We start from the raw sequence: 24,657 nt of genomic DNA on the forward strand, positions 1-24,657 counted from the left end.
AATGTACCCCAATATTTCCCCCAAAGAAATCTCCTTGATTTAAAGCTAAATTGTCATTGTTTTTTAAAAAAGGGTTTCTCCCTGGGAAAAGGACCCTGTAAACCAGGGTTTACCAGTCATGGGTCTGTGGGAGCTCCAGAGGGCATTCACAGCTTTCCCCTCCTACCTTAATAAACTTGGCCACAAAATAAGGAACTGGTTACCTCTGTCCAGAAAGTTTGATGGGTAGGCCGTGGGTGTAAAAATCAAATGGTGGGGAGTCAGGCATGGCATGGTACAGAGGTCTAGGCTGTCTTCTCAGCTCCGGCCTTTCTTTCCAGCCTACATGAAGTAGAGCTGCTATAGTAGTAGTAAAGACCGGGGAGGGGGGAGAGCAGGTGAAAGGAGAGCAAAGGGTGTGAGTGCTGGCGTCACTTCAGAGGAGTGTGGCAGACAGGTGTGACCAGCTGACATCACTTCTGGGGGTCCCTGAAGTCTGAAAATTTATTGCAGGGGCTCCTCCAGTCAAAAGACTGCTGTAAAAGCTGGTAGAAAAGATCCTGCTGTTATCCAGCCTCTTGCTATATATTCACAATTCCCCATAATTCCTCTTGCAGGATCCATTTCAGGCAATTTGAAGAGTGCAGGGGTTTGGAGAGGTAAGAGACATCATCAGGGTTTGTCACCATAAAATACACCCTCCAAAACAGCTTTTTCCTCCAGGGAAGCTTATCTCAGTAGTCTAGACATCACTTGTAATACCAGGAACCTCCCAGAACTCACCTGGAGATTGGCAACTTATTGAGATGCCTGCAGAGTTCAAAAGCAAGGCCTGGGATTGATGGCCATTCTGTGCTTCTCCCTAGCAGGAGATATACTGCTCCTGAAGATGGAGGTTCCAGTGAGCTAACACCTCTTTGTAGACCTGAGAAAAAGGTGACCTAATCAATCGACATGTCTTTTATTTATTTACCAAAAAAAAAAAAAGCCTGTAGTTCTGATAGACATTTAAAGGCCACTCAACATACACCAAATGCAGCCAAAGCACTGAAAAGCACCAATAAAAATAAAAGCAGCAGGAAGAAGAACGAGACAACAGCCAAATTAATAAGAGGCCATTAATAAATAAAATCAAGATCTTCCCCCTGAATAAGGTAATCTAAATGCAGATGTTTTAGACAGATTCCTCATAAAGATGAATGAGTGTCCAATTTAAACCACTGTATCTTAAGGTTGTGCATTCTGTAAATTAATTGCAAGTTAAAGGAAGCAGCACATCCAGGGATGGCATGCCAAAACTAGATTTACTCAGAAGTAAGCCCCATTTTATCCCAGTGTTCTTCCTCTTGGGAAAGTGATGGCCACATCTGCACCCTACCCTCAACCTGCCAACAATTAACTTCATTGGCTATTCTGGAGTTCCAGCACAAGTCTTTCTGCCTACAGTTTGTGCAATAAAACTTCTACAAGACCCTAGCATGTGCCCAGGGACACCCGGGCCCCTGCAGCCACTAGCTGGGTCCTAGGCAAATCCCAGAGATGCTGGCCGTGCCAGTGGGACTTGGCTTCTTCTAAGCACATCCAGCTGAGTACCGTAGGAATATGCGAGACCTGGAGTGTGTGTACAATTCAACAGCATATGAAGAATCTCCTACATGGGGCATCAGAGATGTGCAGTTAGCATAAAGAGACTATCTAAAAGGCCCAGGAGATCCAATTCAAGAATCTCCCCGCATTTTAACTGGTTTGACCCAAAACTACCCTCTTCTGTGTTTTTTTTCTCCTCTTCAAAACACTGCTTGGGGGTCAGAAGTGCCTGATAACATAGCGTTCTGCCCCAAGCAAACTGGCAAAGGACATCTCAGATTACCAATTCCTTTTTAAAACAAATAAATAAAAGTTTCATTCGGCAAATTGACTTCAGCTTTGTTCTACCAAAGCCTGATGAAGCAATTCAAATTTTATCCAATTCCGTCTGTCTTGTAGCGTTTCTGCTACGTTGCAAGACTGGAATTGCCTGCTTCCAGAAAACAGGGACCTAATTCTCTTGGACTCGCTCTGACCAAACTCAATATAATGAAGTTTTTCATGGGTGACAATGTATTTCAGCTTCCTGTACGTTCCCAAAACAAACATAATTGAAACTGCATAACCTGTCCAAACAGCTGGCTTATATAGCCCCTGTAGCCATGTGACATGGAAATCACAGGGGGATTACATCCATCCTCATAATGGTTACAGAAGCTCACAGAGCCAGTATTGCGCAGAGCTGGCTAAGTACTGGGTTTAGGACCAGGAGAACAGTTCAGATCCTCCATCTGTCTCAAAGTTTGGACCAGATAATACTAACCAATTTCGCAGCATTGTCAGAATTATACAATGAGGAAGGACCATGTTGGACCACCTTGGGGAAAGGGTGGGATAAAATTGTATAGACAAATTGAGAAATCAGGCAATAATTGATTCCATTTTGCAGGGGGAGAACCAAGACTGAAGGACACACAGTTCAAGATGCTATTACTGACCCTTAAGCCCTTTCATCACCTGGATTCCACATAGCTGAAGAATCATCTCCTTCCAAATGCCCCTGTGTGCCAGCTATGGATATCTGGCAAACTTCTGTTTTGTAGGAAATCTCTCAGAACTGCAACTGATCTTCAGATTTCCCAGGGGAGGGAAATAGTTGCTGTGGAGGGTGTACTCTTATAGGTTTACACAGCAAGGTGGAATCTGCCAATATAGCCTGGGTCTATGCCCATGCATGTCAAAGCAGATTTATCCCCAGAGGGCTTCTCATGACATGGAGACATGACTACGGGCAGACACATTATCTTCGTAGCTTTTAAGCTCAATTGCACTTTTTGTGTTTCCTGCTTTTTTATCATTGGGGTAAACAGGTGGCATTTTGATTACTGCTTTAGTATTCCTTGTTGGTACTGCCCCAGAGCTTGCCCTGACCATCAATACTAATCATCTCATACTGGGCTTACGAAGATTGCAAGGCCTCCAAATTAAATAAGATCTCCAACAGATTGCTTCAACATATGTCTCCTGCATATCCTTCCCTCCTGTTATTAACGCCTGCAATTTCATGCAGTTACTCCAGTCCAGCTCTGGGGTGGGAAATTCTTGGGAGATTGGGGAGGACCTCAGTGAGGTATAATGCCATACAGCAGGGGTAGCCCAACTGCGGCTATCCAGATGTCCATGGACTACAATTACCATGAACCCCTGCCATAGAGACTCCCCAACCTCAGTGTGGTATAATTTCAGAGTCTCCCCAACAAAGCTGCCATTCTCTCTGAAGGAACTGATGTCTGTAGTCTGGGGATCGGTTGCAATTCTGGAAAAGCTTCAGAACCCACCAGAAGACTGAAGACTATAACAAATGCGTTCTTGTTTTGTAGACTGCAGAAGGCACTGCCCACGCATTTATGTGGTTTCCATAGGTATAGACTGCAGTAATGGTCCAAGATTGCACTGCAAATGCAGAAGCCACCAAAGACTTACTAATATGAGGTGGAATGCCTTTAATTTTGCCCTTTCTAGCAAAATAGGGCACTTATGACTCAGTAACAGAAACAGTAGCATAAATATAACTCCGTCATTGTTCAAGGAACATCATTTTGCAATCCCTTGTTGAAACCACCTAATTATCACCTGTCTGTTGCAAACAGGACCTGGGACACAGAGACTACTCTAAGTACCTTTTTCTGCCATCTTTCTAGGGCAAGATGTAGTTAGGGTTGTAGCCAGTGCTCTTCCAAGATTACAACTGCTGAGCTCAGGAACAAATTAATATCTTCTGCAAAGACATTTAAAGTTTTATCAAGACCACTGTGGAAGACGGAAGGAAGGTGATCATGAAAGATGAGTAAGTGGAAGCTGAGATAATAAACAGACGCCACTGTGGAAGGAGAGGGCACCATGCAACTGTAAATAACCTGCTGAGCATAGCAATGTTGACATTTTTAGCACAACATGAGCTAAGAAAGGCTTACTCAACCAGGGTGTCATGAAATCCTGGGGTTTCCTGAATGGGTAGGAGTGAATTTTTAATATATATCTTTAAAATTGCTATCTTAACATAGTGCTTTTCTCAAAAAAGAGAAGCTAAGATTTTTTGGGGTGTGCATGTTGAATGTCATGTCACAGCTAGAGATGAAATGAGATGTCATGCTAAAGAAAAAGGATGTCTTATATTATGCCTGATTTGCATTTAAGGTTGTACTTCTCGTGTCTAAATACATCACACAAATGAGCGATCGGGAACCTGGAGAAGAATTAGTTATCCTCGTTTATCTTTCTTTTGAAAAGTTAGGAATTGAAAGGGAGGGAAAACAACTTGTAATGGATGGGCAGTCTCTGCTGGAGTTTACGGAACAAGAGCATGGAGCTTTTGCCTGGGTTGCCAGTTTCCAGGTGAGGGCTGAAGCTCTTCCAGGGATGCAATTGATCACCGGACTACAAAGATCAGTTCCTTGGGGGGGGGGGAGAGTATCTCTTTTGGGGGGATGATTCTATGGCATTTAACCTCACTGAAGTCACTCCCCATCCTAGTCTCCACCCCTCAAAAAAATGAATTTCACAACCCTGAATTGGCAGCTCTATGATTTTATTTATTTATTTATGCTTGTATTTATTGACCATCACTCCCGAACAATCGGCTCATGGCAATTCACAATGAGGTCATATGGGCATATCTTTGTTCTAGAGACAGCAGTGGAAGAGAGCCATCTGTCAGAAAATCCCCAAACAGAAAACCCCCGAAATCCAAAACGCGGTCAGTATTTATACATATACATATTCATAGTGTTATTTCCTTGAAACTTTCCCAACTTTCTCCCAAATACACCCCAATATCAGTGTATTACACAGGACTTCTTATTCCTCTTCGTCCTGACAATCCAATTAAAACCCCTATATTTATGACCTTTCATCCATCAATGAAATTACAACTTAAATTCTTTCCCAGGGATACTGGTGCCTATGTACCACTAAGTGGAATTGTTTCGAGTCCGCTTTTAATTAAATTTCTCTAACCTCTTCGGAATTCTTGTGTTCTCAGGTTAACTGATAATAAAAGGATCACAGCCAACTGCTATTGTATTTAATAAGGAGGCCTTTTCCTTGTCTGGTTTACCAGCTCTAGCCCTGGAGGTTAGCGTATCTTCTTTATATATATCTTATATTAAGCCATTCCTACAAAATCACTCCCAGGCCAATGATTTTATTTTAAATGGGGGAATGGGATAAACTAGACTAAAAACAAGACCTGTGTACATTTAACAGAACCTACAAGTTTATTTAGTATGTATTTGGGGCATTTTAGCCCAGCTTTCCTCCAAGTTCTGAGCAATGCACTCTATGCCTATACATGGATGTAAACCTGCCATTCACAATAAGGACATGCCTTTTTCACTTATGCCATAAAAGCTGGGTTGACTCACATCTATCATAGTGGGTTCCCAGGGAGAGAAGAGAACTTAATTAATGGGTATCCACCATCCATATAGTGGATATCAAATGTGAGAAGTTCCAACAGGGCCCCACCTGATGGTAGTTTCTCACCTTGAGTCCCGAAGGTGGAAACCAAAGAACTCCTCAAATGCAGCTTCATGTCTGGTCAAATCCTTTATATGAGGTCATGGTTGAATATTACCTTATTAGGGCCTTGCCTAGTTCCTTACCGTCTTACACAGGTATTCTCTTGCAAACTTCCAGTTTTGTCTGCAAGTCCACTCCCTCTCTGAGGCCTGACTTCATCTCTATCTCTGACTTTGTATGAGGAAACATGGCCCTTTTATAACCATTATACCTTTTTGGCCACTCCCTTTTCCCCTGGGGAAATCCGGGACCTTCTGCATGGCAAGCAGATGCCCTATTACCGAGCCATTGTGTTTCCCGGGTCACCATCTCTTTGTCTACCTTTCCTCAGGGTTGTTGCGAAGATAAAATGAAGGGGAGAGACTGATAAAAGCAGCTTTGGGAAGAAATGTAGTACATAAGTTTGGAATGGATGGTGGAAGCTGCTGGAGTGGGTATTCAGAACTGGGGACCCCTGAGGATGTAGTGACGGCCACAGGCCCAGACAGCTTTAAAAAGGGATTAGCCAGATTCATGGTAGATAGGTTTATCAACACCCAACAGCCATGGATGACTGATTTTATCTACCAGGGCTCTTCTTTTGTAAGAATACATGTGTTCTGAAGATGCTACAAAGCTAGGATTGTTGTGAGCCAGAATGTGTGTGTTTGTGTGTGTGTGTGTGTGTGGAGGGGGGGAATTCTCAAAAAGAACAACAGTTTGAACACATCCCGAATCACTGTGTGAAGTACATAGCGACTACATGTTTTAAACCCTACTTTAATGTGGAGGGAGAGAAAGTATTCCAGAGGAACAGATTTACTGAACCAATTAAATTAAATATTAAAATATATTAGCTCTAGTTAGGCACGGTGTCTGCTCTCTGGAAAGACACCAAGAGGGAGAACAGATAGCATCAATCCCTTCTGCCCAGAAAATGAATGTCAAAAGAGACTGCTAGACTGTATATACTCTCACTACATGCCAGATGACATTTGATAGTTATGCAGGAGGAAACTGAATAGTCCACAAAGGATATCCAATGCATCTAAAACCTATATAGGAATATTAAGAACCAACAGACTAAGTAACATTAACATAAATTATAATGATCATCAACACAACTCATCCAGTGGCCCACAGCCAGGTTCCACCATCCCTCCCTAGCAAGACAATTTGTTGGGCACAGATCCCAGCATTAGATGTTGAAGATTCACAGTTGCATTAATCACTTTTGTAGCTTAAATAAAACTCACCTCTCCGGGACACTCGCGAAAGACAGAATGCAAACCAGTTCGGTCCCACAGTATTACAGGAGTTAGACAACCCCCAAACTCCTCTGTAATGGCTAGAGAATGTGGGTTTGTTTCTACCTTCCAGGCCTTCTGGATGCGGAGAAAGAAGAAAGCAGTGGGCTTTCCAATTTGAGCCTGACTCACAACAACAACTTTGCTCAGTGTTGTAGGGCTGGAAGCATTCCCCCAATCTACTAAGTCTCAGATTACACCACTGAGGCTCCAGGTACCTGCAGCAGTTAGCACTTGGACATCTCAAGTGGCCTTATGCCACTGACTCAGTCTACGTAGCTCTATGTTTTCTACAAAGATTGGCAGTGTGCTCCAGGGTCTCAGTGGGAACAGTGACTTGCCTGTAAGACCAACTACCTGGTAAAGGTAAAGGTATCCCCTGTGCAAGCACCGAGTCATGTCTGACCCTTGGGGTGACGCCCTCCAGCGTTTTCATGGCAGACTCAATACGGGGTGGTTTGCCAGTGCCTTCCCCAGTCATTACCGTTTACCCCCCAGCAAGCTGGGTACTCATTTTACCGACCTCGGAAGGATGGAAGGCTGAGTCAACCTTGAGCCGGCTGCTGGGATTGAACTCCCAGCCTCATGGGCAAAGCTTTCAGATGGCTGCCTTACCACTCTGCGCCACAAGAGGCTCACTACTACCTGGAGATTCCAACAATTGAGCCAGGGAGCCTCCGGTACATGTGAAACATACGCTTTACCAGTCGTCATGACCCACCCCCATTTTAACAGCTTCTGCTCCTCCTACCACTTCTCCCAGCTTACCTTCTCGCTAGAAGAATCTGCAGTGAGCTATGGGCTACCACAATCACATCCTCAAGTGTACAGAGAGGTAAATGTGATTCATATCTGCAGCTACTGTCCAAGTAGACTGAGCCTTGGGACTGATCACATGACAGTCACCTAATGGGATTTTTTTTTTAGATAGGCAACAGGAACTCCCCTCTGAGAACTTAATCCTCAGGCCCTCACTGGATACTATGCAAGAAAAAGCCCAAGTTGCCCCCCAAAGCCAGTTTCCCAGACTCGAAATTTCCCCTAGAGAATTACTATTGGTCCTGATAGGGAACTTTACATGAACGCCTCTAGTATATATTACCTTTCCAGAACAGGTCAAATAGTGGCTTCCTGGGGCCCTGTCTTGCTAACATGTGGACCTGTCCTGAGACCCAGTCCGGAATGCACCACTTCCAGGGGCAGGTGAGCAATGGCCATTTTTTGAAAAATGCTCCCCCATGCAAATTGTCAATGGCTTTCATGACTGGAGTCAGCTGGCAGTTATGGGTTTTCTGGCCTGTGTGGCTGAGGTCTGGCAGTTTTAGCCCCTGACGGTTTGCCAGTAACTGTGGCTGACATCTGCCAAGATAGGACATGGCACGATGGGAATTTCTTTGTGCCAATCTCTTCCTCTTCGCTTCCCCCCTATGAATCGCCTGCTTGTAATAAAATAAACTGTAGTCAAAACGCAAACACACCACTGAGAGGACAGTGCTTGGCATACAGGAAAATTGTTACATGAAGAGATTGTTTAAAATACATGTTCCGTTTGCCAGGTGAAGGGGCGTATAAGCCAGAATTTGATTATCCTGCTTTTATGTATGCACAGACGGCCTCTTAGAGCAGTGGTTCTCAACCTGAGGATCGGGACCCTTTTGGGGTTCGAACAACCCTTTCACAGGGGTCGTGGCAGGGCAAGCAGCTTGGCCAGGAGGGGCGCCATCCGCACAACAGCCTTACTCACTGTTGAGAGATTATTTTGCAAGACTCCATAGAAGTCTACTCTGTATATTTAAATTCGCCCTATTGGTATCCCAGTGCCTCATAACTTGCTATATGGTGGGACAAGAGGCAGAACTGAACTGAGAAAACCTGGGGAAAAAACAATTTACATACAATAATGAAGAATGGATCTTCATGCCACTGGTCAGTTTCGGTTTAATTTCTGTGAAAGAACAGTTGCATAATTTTATGGTTGGGGGTCACCACAACATGAGGAACTGGATTAAAGGGTTATGGCATTAGATAGGTTGAGAACCACTGAATTAGAGGAATTCAGGTTCTATACTCCCTGCATGATCAGTCACTAACGTGTCCTCATAAATTTTTAAAGAAAAAAAGTGGCAGAAGGGAACATACACACTGCAGCATAGTAGATGCACACACCCCCCATACACACACTTCATTTTTAAGAAAATTATTTCTTCCATTTTTATACCCTTTATACATTTTTATACTCTTGTGGCTCAGGGCAGCTCACAGGGGAAATTGAAAACCAAGAAGACACACAATATGAATTCAATAACTGCATCAATCAATGATAACATCGGTGAATATTTAATTTTCCATTGTTTAACTATTAACATTTCAACCATAACCCTACAGATCGGTCAGATCTTCTGGGGGCCCAACAGATGTTGTTGTTTCACTGATTGGTGGAAGGGCTCCCACTTGAAAATCCTTCCTTTGCTTCTCCCTTGTGCAAACAAATCTGGGAGCCCTCACTCTTGTACTGCTTCCCATGCCCTCATGCTGAGCACTTCCCCATTCCAGACAATTTACCCATATTTTTTTTTTTTGCATCACATAGGAGGATAAGAGCAACAAACGCAACAGGAGCATCAGCCTCCAAAATGAGACAGAAATTCATCTTTGCCACTCTGAACCAGGTTGAGGCCAGGCTGGATGAAGAGGAAGATCTGGGCCCTCCTCTGAAATGCCATATTCCATCTTCCCAGGCACAAGGCTGGGTTGTGGGTGGCCGAGGGAGGGGGGATATGCTGGGGATGGCGAGAGGGGTTAAGGGAGGTGGTAAAGGTAAAGGTAAAGGTATCCCCTGTGCAAGCACCGAGTCATGTCTGACCCTTGGGGTGACGCCCTCTAGCGTTTTCATGGCAGACTCAATACGGGGTGGTTTGCCAGTGCCTTCCCCATGGGAGGTGGTAGGGTTTGTAAAATTGGTTTATTATTTTTATATGTTGCGATCTGCTGATCTGCTCACTCACCTCACAGGGTGTCTGTTGTGGGGAGAGGAAGGGGAAGGCGACTGTAAGCCACTTTGAGACTTCTTTCAGGTAGAGAAAAACATGCACTCCGAGGTGCTTGGGGAAAGGGTGCAACAAGTCGATAACCCCCTAGGGATAATGAGAGGGGGCAATTCGCTAGCCCTCATGCTTCATTTATCTGAGCCAGTTATTTCAATTGTGCTAAGTATACAGCTTCACTTTATTCAACTAGTCGTACCGTTAGAGCGACAAAACAGTGGCAGTTGTCTCCATTTCATTCCAGCAAAAGTCTGCAGAAAAGCTGCACATGGGAGGAGGACATGGCGGCTGACGGCACTTTTGTCATGTCCCCCAAATCAAGCCACATTTTAAAAATCTTAATTCTGGGCTTTCAGAGGCAGGTGCTCACATTAGACCAATACTTCTCATTCCCCAAAAGAGCATTTTTTTTCCTTTTCAAAAGAATGAGCAACCAAACACTGCTGAATAATCTTCTTGGTAAAAGGGGTAATAAGAGAAGGGGGCATCTCAACTGCATTTCCTTTGGCAAGAAGCGAATGGGTCCGGACTAGTGTAGCAAAATCTATTTCATTTCCCCCTGGAATGTATCTGCTGCCTCTCCAGAGCCCGAGGTGGCTCATGAGTACAAACAGGAACCATAAAATCATTAAAGACATACATTACCAGAACGAAAAATAAGCCATTACAAATCAAGCCAGGGGTATTAAAAGAAAACCCATAAAGCAAACACTGAACAGTCTGGGGGAAAAAGTCCATAAAATAAACCTCATGTCAGAAGCGGACCATAAAACAGCTGGAAAAAAAAAGACAATACCCCTTAGGGAAACAACTGGCTAAAGAATCCCACTACACACACACACACACACACACACTTGGACTGGGTGTTTAAAAGAGAGGAAGTCACCAGGTAAGCCTCAAGGGGGAGAGCTTTGCACGCAGAAAGTCCCCAGTTCAGTCTGCAGCATCTCCAGTTAAAAGATCCTCTCCCTCGCTTTCTTTCACTACATCTATGCTCCACTGGGAATGTTTTTGAGTTTACCATGATACATCTGGGGAAAGAGGACAGCCCGGTTGCAGAGTGGTGGCTTTGCACACAGAGGGTTAAACCACACAGCAGGCGAGGTGAAACACCCCCATCTGAGATTCCAAGGAGCCCCCGCCAGTCTGAACAGGTCATACAGACCTTAGGAGATCAATGGTCTGACTTGGCAGTTGGCAACTTCATGGGTGTGTGCTAATATATGCATACAGTTGTCAAGTTTCCATTATTTTTTATGATTCCAAATAATGAAAACTGCATCTTATTGGACTAGGACCATTTCTGCACTGGAAGCTTCGCAACGGGCTGCAGGCTGGAGTTTGAGTCCGGGCAGGTTGCTCCACCTCTTCCTGCTCCCGCACAGAGAACCATTTGGCCCCGGTGCATCTTGTCCACACCAGATTTGGGAACTTCATGCCAGTGAAGTTCCCATTGCAGAAATGGCCTAGGATCTGGAAGATTTGCTCCATTTGTGCTGCTTGTGGAGTGACCTTGGGCTACTCACACTCTTTTAGCTTAACCCATCACACAGGGCTGTTGAGCTGATCAAATGGAGGAGAGGGAAGGGGGGGGGAAGCCATCTCCCATTGGGGAAAAAGGCAGGGCAAAATGATTTTAAAAAAATTATGGGATAAATGCTGTGGGAAAACCAATCAACCAGATTCCACCCATCTACTGGGTTCTTCCAAAAATCTAGCTGTGTTCCATGTTCTGCCCTAGCTTGATTCTGACCTGCCAAACCCCTTCATGCTCAATTCCCAATGAGCCAGATTTGGTCCTGGCTCTGTCCTTGACCTGCTCTTTTCCCAATCTGAGATTATAAACCAGCAGGGGATAGTGGCTAGAGTAACACTGTGTGCAATAGAACAAAGTCTGAGTCCATTTGGAGTGAAACTCCAGATCAAATTTGTGAAACTCATCGGGTGAGCGTGAGGCAATCACCTCCTGTTAGCCAGCCTACCCTGCAAGGGTGTTGAGAATAACACAAAACAAAAGACCTGAAGTGACCTTGAACTCGTAGGAGGAGGAACAGGATAGACTCATAGGAGGAAGAACAGGATAAAAACACAAAGAATAGATGAAGACTGACTCCACCTGCCCTTGATTTAAGGCCTCAGGGTAAAAACATGTAGAGGACAACCCTTGTACCTGTTCTATGTTTCCTAAGGAACTCCCTAAAACTACGTTATCAATTGGAAGTTCCATATTTAGTTTGAGTGTGTCTAGTGAGCGCACATTTCATTGGGTCAGACCCAACAACTTCCTTGAGAGCCAGCATGGTGTAGTGATTAAGAACGCTCTCTAATTTGGACAACTGGATTTGATTCCCCACTGCTCCTCCATAGAAGCCAGCTGGGTGACCTTGGGCCAGTCGCAGTTCTCTCTGAGCTCTCTCAGCACCACCTACCTCACAGGGTGTCTGTTTGGGGGAGAAGAAGGGTAGGGCTTAGCAGCCTCTTTGAGACTCCTTCGGGTAGTGAAAACTTCAACATAAAAAACAACCAATCGTCTTCTTTGCAGCTGCCAACTCTGGGTTAAGAGATTCCTGGAGATTTCAGGGGTGCTGGCAACCCTAGCTCCTTTCTGCTAAATCCTCCAATGGAGAAAGATCTGGAAGAAGGGAGTCTTTAGAAACACCCCTTTGTGAACAGGAATTAAAACTGCTCTTTCAATGGCTTGCGTCAGAACCTAGAGGCAGCTACTAAACCCAGCTTATCCTTCAGTTTTAATGCCATTTTCACATATAGCTTCACAGGTTTGGGATTTTGTAAGGTGTTCTTTCCTTAGATTTATTCTATGTAGAGCTACTTATAAACCCCTTGGTGTAAAGTGCCCATTTAGAAGAGCCATCCTCTCCTTCTTCCAGTGCTTCTAAGATTACATAGTCTGCATATACCTTGCATTACCTACAGGTTTTTGAAAAAAGAACTGTAGATTTTGTTCTGAGACATGACAGTTTAGCTGATTAAAGCAGTATTAACTGGTGAGGGCAACAGTTAATAGGGTGACAGCCCTGGTTCAATGGACCAAAAGTTTTTGTAAGGAAGAGGCTATTCTGTCATATGCATGAAGTGCCAGAGAGAGCAAGCATTACTGTATGCGTTGATCAAAGGACCAGTAGAAGGGAAAACACCCACACAGTTCTTATGGCTACTGCAGAATGACTGGACCAAAATGGGGGGGGGGCATAGGCTGCTTTACAGGCAGAGACTCTTGCTTGAGATGTTACTTCTTTTGACCACAGTAGGCTCTTCGCACGCTCAGTATAGCACACTTTCATATGGAAAAAAATCAATTATCTGCATGATCTTAGCTTATTGCCCAATGGAACAAAAGTTGGAGGCAAATACACCATATTAATGGAGTGAGACGACTGTGGGAATGCAAGAGAATTTTCCCAGTCCTAAAACTGTCCAACACCTGGACTCATTCACTTAGAGCCAACCATATGGATCGCTGACGCCACTCAAGTATCCTGTCATGCCGTTCCAAGTACTCAGGACAGAAGAAATGCCACCAGTTACCCCAAACCAATCCCATCAACTGCAGCATGCAGTTTGTAGAATTATGCACAAGCATGTCTTTCTGCAATGCTAAACCTCTGCTATTAAGATCTGGCTGCATCCTAAAACACATTTGCTAGGGAGCAATCCCCCTTGAACGAGGTGGGATTTACTCCTAAGTAAACAAGGTTGCAGACTGCCCTCTTGCATGGACAGTTCCATTCAGGGAAAGCGCTGATCTTTTATTCCACATCAGTCTGTGCTTGTCACGTAGGCGAGGATATTATTTTCACCAAATCCGAGATTAAGTCAAATGTCAGATCGGAGAAAGTCCTAGCACCTGCCTTTCCCAGGCGTTGAAAGACAACTCCCTACAACATTTTTCATTGGTATTTTATATTGCTCCTAAATATGTAATACAATCAGCTGAGGAAACTGAAATGGCTCACATCCCCTTTTATTATGCGATTGCTACAAATTCACTGGTTCGCACCACAGTACAGTATTCCTAGGACTCCATCATTAGTGATCAGAACATGGGAGGAGGATATCAAACTGGATGATGCTAAAAAGATATGCTTTTTTTTCTAAAAAGAAAATAAGAGGACCAATCCAATCTGTGGCATTCTTGCTTCCCCCCCCCCCCGTACCCCCAGGCAGCCAAGTGAAGAACTGATGGTTGGTTGCACATTATGCCAGTGTTGCCTATACCTGAAATGTCATCCCCTCAGCACAGGGGCTTCCGAGGCATCAGCCCTGCATCCCTGAACAGTGTCCCTTTGTTATCACCAATGGCTCTACCATTTAGTGCCACTCATATGCAAGAGAACAGAACTGGGGAAGGGGGGGGGGTTGCTTTACAAGGACAGCTTCTGATTTCTCAATCCCAAAGACAGTGTCAAACTTCCAGAGTTCACATCACAAATGTAGAAGCAGCCCTATTATCTGTGCCTAAAGGACGCGTGATATGCCATTCATTCACAGGCGAGCTGATCAGATAAACCCCAACATCCACAGAAGACACCTTTGCACATTTCCCTGGGAGTTTTAAGCCCATTCGGTTCCTCAGAATACTTCTGTGCACTTACAGGACCGGTTACATACCTGATTTCCTCAGCATCGGTGGAATCCTAAGCAGCTACACCCCTTCTAAGTCTGTGGAAGTCAAAGGGCTTAAATGGGGATCACTCTGTTTAGGGTTGTGCCGCCTGTGGACAAATCTATGCCTCTTGACTCAGGGGCAAATCCCAGTGAATTCAACTGAGATTTATTCCCCAGAAAACATGTGCAGGGTTACCCCCTCTGTTACGCTGCATGTATTCGGTGAAACACCATGCGCCACCCCAGTTTACGTGGCTTGCAACATGATTCACCATGGTGGTTCAGACCTGACTCTTTCCCCCCTGAAATAACAGAACCGTATAAATACCGGACAGCATCTCATTGGGAGTCAGGTTCCAAATTCAAGGGAAAGCTTTCAGCCTCTACAGAACCAGACAATGCCCAAAGGCTTAGCCATCACTTTACGAGGCTGACATTCAATTTAAAACTTTGTAATGGGGAGATTTTGGAGAAAGCACTTCCTTAAGAACCAAAAGAAAACGAGAAGCCATTACACCACTAGCCCCACAAAGCAGACGATTCCCTCCAATGGGATTCCATGAAATCCAGCCAAACCAGGACTCCAGGAGCATCTATAAGAGCACTGAATAACATCTATTGTAAAGTACCTGTCGATTTTAAAGACACAATAAAAATACATCTGGGCTTTTAATTTTTTTTTTTTTTAAGGAGATGCCCCATTGAATCCAAAATAGCATTTTTTTTTACACTTAAGAGCTTGCAAAGTTCTGGTCACCTTTTAAGCCCCCCCCCCCAGCATTGTCCTACCACGTGAGTTGCATAGGGCAGAAATAGGGGAAACCCAGATCCCCCCACACCCCCAATGAAAAAGGGCTGTTTTCTCGAATGTGATCTTGCATTGCATCAAAACCTCCCTAAGGGAAACCGACCCAATTCGGAATATCAAAGGAGGTACGGGGTGGGTGCAGGATGCAACAACGTCCCCCTGCCTCAAGCAACAGGAGGAGGAAATACCGAAGGCTCAGCGTCGAAAGGGATGCGTTCAAGTCCCTTTAATGAAACTAGGGAATAACCTAAGAAGTGATTCCCTTTCCTTTCCCCCTAACATCTGGCATCCAAGACCCCCTCAAAAAAAAAATCTAACAGTGTGCACCTTTTTTTGCTTTACAAAAAGCAAAGGGCATGCCAACGGCGCCTAGCACGAGTGAAAGCGAAAAAACGACCCGTTGGGGAAAAAAGAAATAATAAAAAGCCACCGGGCGTGGAGCTGTCCACTTCTTCCCCTCCCGGTCCCTCTTTGCAGCCGCTGCTGCTGAAGCCGCGCCGCTGCAGAAGTCACCGAGGGGCGCTTACCTGCCTCCCAAGCCCCGCGGAGGACGGATGCTGGAGATGCGGCGGCGGCTGCAGGTGTGACCGGCGGCACCCCGACTTAGCTCCACGATGGGGCTCTTTTTTGCTTTTGCTGCTGCTGCTGCTGCTGCTGCTGCTGCTGCTGCTGCTGCTGCTGCTGCTCCTTTGGCCGGCGCACCAGGCACGCGCACCGCCTCGAGGATTGTTTCTCCGGCGTCTCGCGGCGCCCGCAATACTTTCTCCCCCTCGCCCGCCCCTCCCTCTGTTCCTCCTATGGGCATGGCCACGCCCCGTCCATTCAGGCCGCGCGCGGATTGGCTGGCCGCTCCGAGGCCTTTTCCCTCCTCCTTCCCCTCCCCTCCCCGCCTGACGTCTCCCCGTCACGCGACCCTTGACGGGGGTTGTAGTTTTCCCGCACGGCGGAACTACCCGTCCCAGGGGCCCGCGCGCTCGCCGGCTAGTTCCGGACAACGCCTGGTGTGTGGTAACGACGGGGGCAGCGGCGGCGAGGGGGGCGGCCGGGACGCTTCCTTTCCGGAGGGCACTTCCGGCAGCGGCGACGGCGGAGCAGCCCGCTCGGGAGCCCCGCAGGCTTCCAGGGGCGGGTGGGCCGGGAGGGGGAAGGTAAGGCACGGCGCGGCAGGGTCGCCCGGGGCAGGGCCGGGCCGGCTGCGGGGGTCACCTCAGAGGAGCGGCGCAGGGGCCTAGTCGCTCCGCGGGGCCTGCGCCGCCTCAGAGGCCCGACGGGGCTGTCGGCGCCTGGGAAGGGCCGGGCTGGGGCCCGAGAAGGGCCTGGCGACTCAGGCAGACGCCGCCCAGCAGCACCAACCGCAGCAGCAGCAGCTCCTCCGCGGCGACCTGGTTGCCCCCCTCCGTGGCCTTGAGGAGAAGGGCCTCCGCTGCCCCTGGCCGGCCGAGCCGAGGACGAAGGCGGACGGCGGTGGGCATTGGAGGAGGGAGGGGAGACCGTCTTCGAGAGGAGGGGAGGGAATTGGGAGGCTGCTTTTCTTAGGATAGGGTGAACTTGAGCTTAGGTACTAATGTCGCTTAATGGGGTGAAGGGCGTCGTTTGCATGTTTTAACCGGGTTGTCACCCGCCCTGAGGCAACCGGGAAGGGCGGACTATAAAAATAAAAGTTGTTGCTATAAGTAGGGGGGTGTTAGGTAAACATGACATCGAGTCAGCTTGGTTAAGAGGGGCGGCCTCTGATCTAGCAAGCCGTTCCCCGCTTCTCCAGCTGAGTGACCTTGGGCTAGTCACAGTCCTACTAGAGCTGTTTTCACATAATAGTTCTGACAGAGCTCTCTCAGCCCCACCTACCTCACAGGGTGACTTGTTGTGGGGAGAGGAAGGGAAGGCGATTGTAAGCTGCTCTGGGACACCTTTGTGTAGTGAGAAGTATAAAAACCACCTCTTCTTCTTCCATGTGTATATATCCTGCTGTTCCTCCAGGGAACTTGGGGTGTCTTATATAGTGCTCTCCCTTCTTGCTCTGACAGTACCCTAATCCCAGTTGTAGTTGAAATAATGGATAGGCCTTAGGTTACTCCATTGGTTAGGAGTGTGGGGCTGGCATCTGGGGATCTCAGCTCCTGGTCCAACCCCTGGAGGAAAACACTGCCTCACAAAAGCTTTCTTTTGAAAGCAGGAAGATGGAGGTGGGGTACCAGAACTGCAAGGTGGTGGAGGGTTGGGTAGATGCTGTGGGGGTAACTGCATGTTCTAGTTCAAGGGTAGTCAACTTGTGGTTCTCCAGATGTTTGTGGACTACAATTCTCATGAGCCCCTGCCAGCAGATGCTGGCAGGAGCTCACGGGGATTGTAGTCCATGAACATCTGGAGGACCACAGATTGACTGCAGTTGAATTAAACAGAAGTCCATTAGCACCTTAACAGCTAACAAAACTGGCTCCTGCATAGGTTCTGACTCAGCGCTTATTCGGGAATACATCATGTTGTCTTTAAGGTGCCACTGGGCTCCTGTTTAATTTCAGTTGGGTGGAGGAAGTATATCCCTGGTTGGAGTAAATTGGGTGTATTTCTCCTGCCTAAAGTATAGGAAAGGATGAGGCTTGAGTCAGGCCTCATCTTCACAGAAGTCTAATATACATAACCTCTGGGCTGCAAAGGATAATGTTGAAGGGCATCACTGTCCACAGGAAGCTAGCATGGCAGAGAGGTGACTAAGCTTTAGTCTTTCTCCCCGAATCTATGCTTCCATTAATGGGGAATTTTTATAATAAAGGGAACATGCTCACTCATGTGGTTCCCACCCTGCAGGCCAGGAAGTCTTTTGCTGCCTCGTCCATTGTTTGTGTAGACTGTGCCTTGGAGGGTATACTGAGGGGCGGTAGGTGTACTTATGGAGAAGAGGAGGTGGATTAAGGAATAAAGCGCAGATATGGATTTTAGGAGAGCGTGGGGTGAAGAGAACATCAACACTGCTATCTTAGATACCCTTTTGTGGGATCTCATAATCCTGTAAATAAATAAAAATGAATATAAAAATATAAGAAATCTGTTCCACATACTATATTTCTGGCAAGGCCTTGGAGGAGGAGTGTGTCTCATGGCCATCTACACAGAGTTCTTCCACCCCACCTGCCCCATCTAGTGTGTGTTGTATTCCTGAATGCAATGGGTTTGGCCCCTAGTAAATAAATAAATGGAAGTGCTGCAGAAAGAGGGAAGAGAGACTGATGAACAGAATGGGGATAAGAGAAAAAAGAATACGGATTGATTCTTCTGTTGAATTGGATGTGGTATCCTTATTGTGAGCCAGAAGCACTACATAGCAATTGGGGAGATGGAGTTAAGAGGATTGCATGGAACTAATAATCAGGGACTAAATTTTAGGTTAGGCTTCCTCAACCAGGGTTTCATGAAACCCTTGCTCAATGACAGTCCTAGAGGGGATGGGAAGGGGTGGGCTCCGGGTGAGCATGTACACAGCTGTGCTTCCCAACCAAATTTGGCATGATGTCCCACTTCTGACATTTCTTGAAGCCTGAAGAATGTTTCAGGGGTTTCTCAGTGATAAAAAAAGTTGAGAATGGCTGTTTTGGGTACTTGAGATAGGTTGCAGATACTGCTGCCAAGCAGGAGTAAAATTCTGTTGATGAGTCTCAATAGTGCCTTAATAAGATATTTTAAGACTTTGAGAAGAAAAGATGTAGACTTCAGTGTCCCTGACAAGTGAAGAGGAAGAAGTTTCTCTTTCATTTCTTTCTTATCATGCAAATGTGCTGAACAGCTCAGGTGACCTAAATCTATAGCACATTTTCACAAAAAGTAATTTTGGTGTGTGATCTTGAATTTCCATTGATACAGGAGACGTATTGCTAAGTATGGAAAATAGCTTGTCAGCAGATGAACAGTCGGTCATACTAGCCAGTCTCTGTGACCAGTTGACAGTATCCTTGATACAGGCATGAGTGAAGTTCCTGCTGAATAGTCTAGGTGTAGGACACGATTCTTGACATTGTTTGTTTTTTGTGTGCAGATGATGCATCCCAAGTAATGAGGTGAAGTGAAAGGCCAGGAGGAAGCATTCCCCTCCCCCAAACAAATCAGGGGTCTGTGTTTCTCTGTGTTGTTTTTTAATCAAACTTTTGATGTCGTGGTGTATTCATTCTTACAGATATGTTCTTGCAGTTTGATGGAAAGACAGAAAATGAGACTCGTGGCTTTCAACATTCACATGAACTGTAACACAAAAAATAAAGCATTAAGGCCCAATGGCACCTTAAAGACAAACAACATTTATTCCAGCAGTAGAGACCAAACATGTTGCATTAATGAATACAATGGGTTGTAGATTGGGGTGTGTGTGGAAGAACTCTGCAGACCTGGAAAGGCTGCAGGTAGGTGTTATGGAACTCACCACCAGGGGCAGCTCTTATGCAGCAGGGATCTGCAGCCTCCAAGCCTCAGAGGGAAGTGGAAGGAGGAGGGGGTGGTCAGGGGTGAGGGACAGAAGACAATTAGCTGGCTGATGGACAGACAGGCTGGTTGGAGGAGGAGGCACTCATGGTGGGACAGCCGCCCTGAGTGGCTCTTAAACACTGTGTGGCACTTAAGCCATGAGACACATTCCTCCTCCAAGGCCTTACCAGAAGTATTAAGTGGAACAGATATGTTTTCATGAGTCAGACCTCATTTCATCAGACATTAGGGAATTATGTTAACAAGAAATAAAGATGGAGTGCTAAGTAATCTATTATTTGAGATTATTTCTAGTGACTGACCTTTATGGACAGTACTCCAACTTTTTGGTTTATTTCTTAGAGTACCACTGGCATTAGTCAAGATGCCTGATCAAAGGGGATTCTCCTTCATATTTTTTTTTTGCTGCAGCTAAATAAGTGAATGGTTTTTACCCAATCATTCCATTGTTTAGTAAGAGATATGAGTTTCAGGCCTTGCAAAAAGTTGTTTTTCAGAAAAGCACTTTATTCTGCTTATTGATTTCATTTATATTCCATCCCTCTCCACAATGGGAAGCCAAAGTGCCTTACATCATTCTGCTGTGTTTTATCCTCACCAGTCCTTAGAGATAGGTTGGATAAAGTGTGTATGACTGGCCCACGGATACCCAGCACACTTGGCATAGTGGGGATTTTAACTGGGATGTCTCAGATCCTACTCAAGTGCACTAAGCACCACAAGTGAAGGTCCCTGAAATTATTGAGAGTGGAATTAATTTTAGTGGTGTTCATCAGCTTCTTAGTAAAAAGTAAATAAATCATGAAGCTACACAAAAACACTATGGTATGAAGAAATAGACCCTGAGATTTTGTGCTTCCAGATCCTATCCAACAGACCCAAGTGGATGCACTAATTGATGGAAGAATTGCACACTTCTGTACTGTCGAGATATTTTGTTTATGCATGGGGAAAGTACAAAGTCTTAGAATATAAATGCTACCCTTAAGGGAGACATGGCTGGATCTTCCACAACAAATTAGTTGTGCCTGCATGTGTGTGTGAAACCCCCTCCCCCCCCCAAAAAAAAAGATAAGGTTATTCTTGTCTATGATAAAAACCTTTGGCCTCTCTGTGGAATCATTCCGTGATGGCATAAATGGGTTGCTATTATTTCCTGTCAGAATTATTTTGAAATGAGTGATGGGTAAAGAGAGAAGTGAAATATTGACAGATGTTTTTGGGTTGTTTTATGGAGCAAAAGTTAGAGTAACTTAAAAAAAAACAAAGAGTTTAGCCTTGTGTGTGTGCTCAGTACCATCAAGTCATTTGCCTATTTCTAAACCTTGAGTAACTACTATGTGGCCTCCCAGTGACTAGGTGATACAAAGATGAGGCTGTGCATTTAATGCTATTTTGAAAAGTGTTGAAGCAGTAGGTAAGTGTAAGCTTTACCCATGCTTATGTCAGGCCAACAGACGCCTGAAAAGCAGACTTTTACCACTGTTAAAGCTTATCTAACTTGGTGAAACTTCAAAGAAACCCCATACTCTAGTCTTTGGTAAAATTTATTTTATATTTGGCACGAGGAGTATTTGTAAATAGCTGAGTGGAGAAACGGAGTCAGCTTGGTGTAGGTGGTGAAGAGCAACGGCTTCTAACCTGGAGAGCTGGATTCCCCACTCCTCCACGTGCAGCCAATGGGGTGACGTTGTACTAGTCCTGCTAGATCTGTTCTCACAGCAGTTCTGTGAGAATTCTTTTAGCCCCACCTGCCCCACGGTATGCTTGTTGTGAGGAGAGGAAAGGAAGGCGATTGTAAGCTGCTTTGGGACAAGGGATTTCTCACACCTTAGCAGTCAAGACCAACTTTTCCCTCAAGCCAAATGCCATCCAGCCCTTGTGCTGAGCTCCTGCTTCGTGTTTAAATCACTTTCCAGTTAGCCAAGTTGATAAGATCTGACATAAAGATGAAACAGTCTGTTGGGGTTGGCATCTACACTATCAATTCCTGTTTCTGTTTGTAGGAGTTTTACCTAGGCATGACTGTTTTTCTGTTACAGATAAGGGCAGAACGAGAGAAAAGCACTACAATTTCAGCTGTAGCCTTTTAATTTCCTGTTCAGCATGCTGTCTTTTTGCACCATACTAGCTTTTTAAGCTGATAGCATCCCTACTAAGAAAAGGGGGGATTCTACTACAGTCTGTTTCCTGTACCACATTCTGTCATTGGTCACTGTCAGATGAAGGAGACTGACTTGTGTTCTGATTCACTTTGGCAGTATCTGCCCCTTGGTGTTAAAGCCCTATGAGTCACTCTTTAGTCTTCTTGATAAGATGAACTTCACAGTTAAATGGCAATGCATCCCTCTTGGCTGAAAAGTGAACTCCATAAAAAAAGTCAAGGGAAGATGTTCACAGTGTTCACAGTTATTGGGAGTGTGTGTGAAATGTTAAGCCAACATCTTTGTCTGTGGACATATAGAGGGGCAGATGGAAAACAGGTATCCTTCATCTAGAGAGAGAAAGAGTCTCCACGTGGACTACGTTAAGAGCAGGTAGTAGCTAAACTAGGTCATGAAGCATAACTACAGAAGTATGCTAAGTATTATGGACTTAATTATAAGGGTTCGATGGCTTCTGGGGTTGGTGTGTAGTTGTTATGCAGAGAGGCAATTGTGTACACCAGCAGGAGAAGGGTGTGTCCATAACATACACAAAAATAGAAGACCTGCCTTTCTTCTTTTGGACTATCGTAAGGGCTTTTGTTTAGTTCTGTGTAGAGCTTGGGCAAAGTACCTTAGGGTTGGAAACTGCGCCACATGTTCAGTTGTGCTCAAGGAGTGGGTATTTCCCACTCATTCCTGTTGTGTCCCCTTAATCCTGTTTGTGAGGACCAGTGGAACTTAGGAAACTTGGGAGGCCTTTTGAGGGTTCTGTAGTGGGAAGAGGAAATCAGCGGATAGCTTGTACAAGTGTGAGAGGAAGGAGGCCTAAGATTGAACTAATCCATAACTGCTTTCACATGTTCAAAAACGTGGCTTACTTCACCTGTTACAAGGACACTTCTGAATACATAAAATCAAGCTGTGCTATCTTTGTGGGTAACCGTGACTTTCCTTGTGCCCTGTTTAGATATTACTTCTCCCTTTTCCCTTCCTCTACACGTGGTTGCAAGTGTTCTTGGACATGTAAACTTCCTTTGTTTTGCCTAGAAAGCATCCTAAACTGGGAGGTCTTGAAAATTAGTTGAACTCGGGATTCCTCTCTCTCTTTCTGTGTGTGTATGTGTTTAATCATAGAGAAGACTGAATGGGGGTTGATGAAGATCCTCATTTCTTCTTCCCTGAGCTAGAAGATTGTTTCTGTCTTCTTGAAACGAACATGCAATATTCGGAGTCCATTTATTTTAGGTACCTGGGACATTTTTTTTTCCTTTGCCCCTGTGAAGAATGCTAAGAAGGTGATATGGGCTAAAGTGGCAATCATGGTTTTATAATTCAGCTAGATAATTATATACTAGCTGGGATCGAGAACCTGCCCTAATCAAACAAAAGCGTAACATTGGTTTAATTTTGAAAAACAGACATCCATAGTATATCACATCCTGGCTTTGAAATGTGCTTTCCATTTGCCATGGTGGCTGCAGTTCAAGAAATACATGGAACTAGTTTTTGGGACATGGAACTAGTTGGATCCTTACCTCTGTGCATTGTGTTATCTGTTTTTATAAGTCTGGATTATATTTGGAAAATTACAGTTCTTATATCCAACAATTTCCTATACTCAGACTTAACTTTAAGTCTTGGCTATACTGTAAGGTGACCAGATTTCAACATTGGTAAAGCAGGACACCATTGACCGGGGGGGGGGGGGGTTCTTGATTAAAAATTTGGTCTATATGGAGCAACAAAAAGTTTGATAGAATGCATAGAATATATATATATATATTAATTTCAACGTAGGTACAATTTGCCAGGTGTCCCCAGATGTCCCTCCAAAAGTGGGACAATCTGGTCACCTTACTATACTGTAGAGCAGGGGTGGCCAAACTGGCTCTCCAGATGCCCATGGACCACATTTCCCATGAGTTCCTGCTAGCATGTGTTGGCAGGGGCCTGTGGGAATTGTAGTTCACGGACTTCTACAGAGCCAGTTTGGCAACTCCTACTGTAGACCGATAAAACTTACACTGGCTTCTTTTAAATAGTTGGCTGTGTGCTCTTATTTCAGATGTAGTTTTTTGTACTGGCATTTCCTGAAAGTAGTTTAACTCCTTATTTAGAAGCCTGGGTGGTTGTTTCAAGAGACACATGCTCTTATATTGGGATAAGGTGTCATTAGAGACACTTTCTCATCTGGTGACACCAGTTATTTTGGAGCGTGTTGTTGAACGGAGTCTCATTTGATAGAGACTGTACAGTCGAGCAGTGAGTACTCGTAAGACATGTTCTTTTAACTAATTTCCATATCTTTATGTCATGTGATAATGTCCGTATTGTTTTTATAACAATGCTAAGTTACGTTTGGTGAACTGAAAACATTCCTGCCTCTCTTATCCTTCTCCCTGCCAAATAGGCTTAAGGGTTGGGATTTACAAAAGCTTTAGCCAAGTCCTGGCAGTTGCTCTGTTCACATGCTGTGACCCAGAGATGGTGTATACATGCTTTCTAGGTAGGAAGGTGAATTTTGAACTTAAACTCTTGGCAACCTTCCTGTGAAATTTTCTTTCTGCCCTTTTACAAGTGTTGCATCTTTATAAGCTGTGAAACAGAGAATCCCCAGACAAGAGTATTTCATGCTTAATCCTCTGTTTATCATGCCATAAACCTCAAATATAGAGCTAAAAAAGTTCCAG

The 24,657-nt window shown here is 45.1% G+C and overlaps 2 protein-coding genes across 4 annotated transcripts in view; one reads left to right on the forward strand and one right to left on the reverse strand.

Annotated features, from left to right (window-relative positions):
* SERPINI1 (serpin family I member 1) overlaps window positions 1-16,119 on the reverse strand; it is a 90,461-nt gene extending 74,342 nt beyond the window's left edge. Inside the window, exons 1-2 of one of the 2 annotated variants that reach the window (XM_077348494.1) lie at window positions 16,021-16,119; window positions 15,878-15,984 (exon numbers count right to left, since the gene is read on the reverse strand). The gene's annotated coding sequence lies outside the window, so the exon portion shown is untranslated. Of the gene's footprint in view, window positions 1-15,877 lie in introns of both variants that reach the window. The other variant, XM_077348492.1, reaches the window with a different exon arrangement.
* A 107-nt stretch (window positions 16,120-16,226) lies between these two features.
* The window catches only part of PDCD10 (programmed cell death 10), a 34,030-nt gene continuing 25,599 nt past the window's right edge, over window positions 16,227-24,657 (forward strand). The window contains exon 1 of one of the 2 annotated variants that reach the window (XM_077348495.1): window positions 16,227-16,351. The gene's annotated coding sequence lies outside the window, so the exon portion shown is untranslated. The other variant, XM_077348496.1, reaches the window with a different exon arrangement.

This window comes from Paroedura picta, chromosome 8, assembly GCF_049243985.1.
Source record: "Paroedura picta isolate Pp20150507F chromosome 8, Ppicta_v3.0, whole genome shotgun sequence".
Taxonomy (NCBI): domain Eukaryota; kingdom Metazoa; phylum Chordata; class Lepidosauria; order Squamata; family Gekkonidae; genus Paroedura; species Paroedura picta.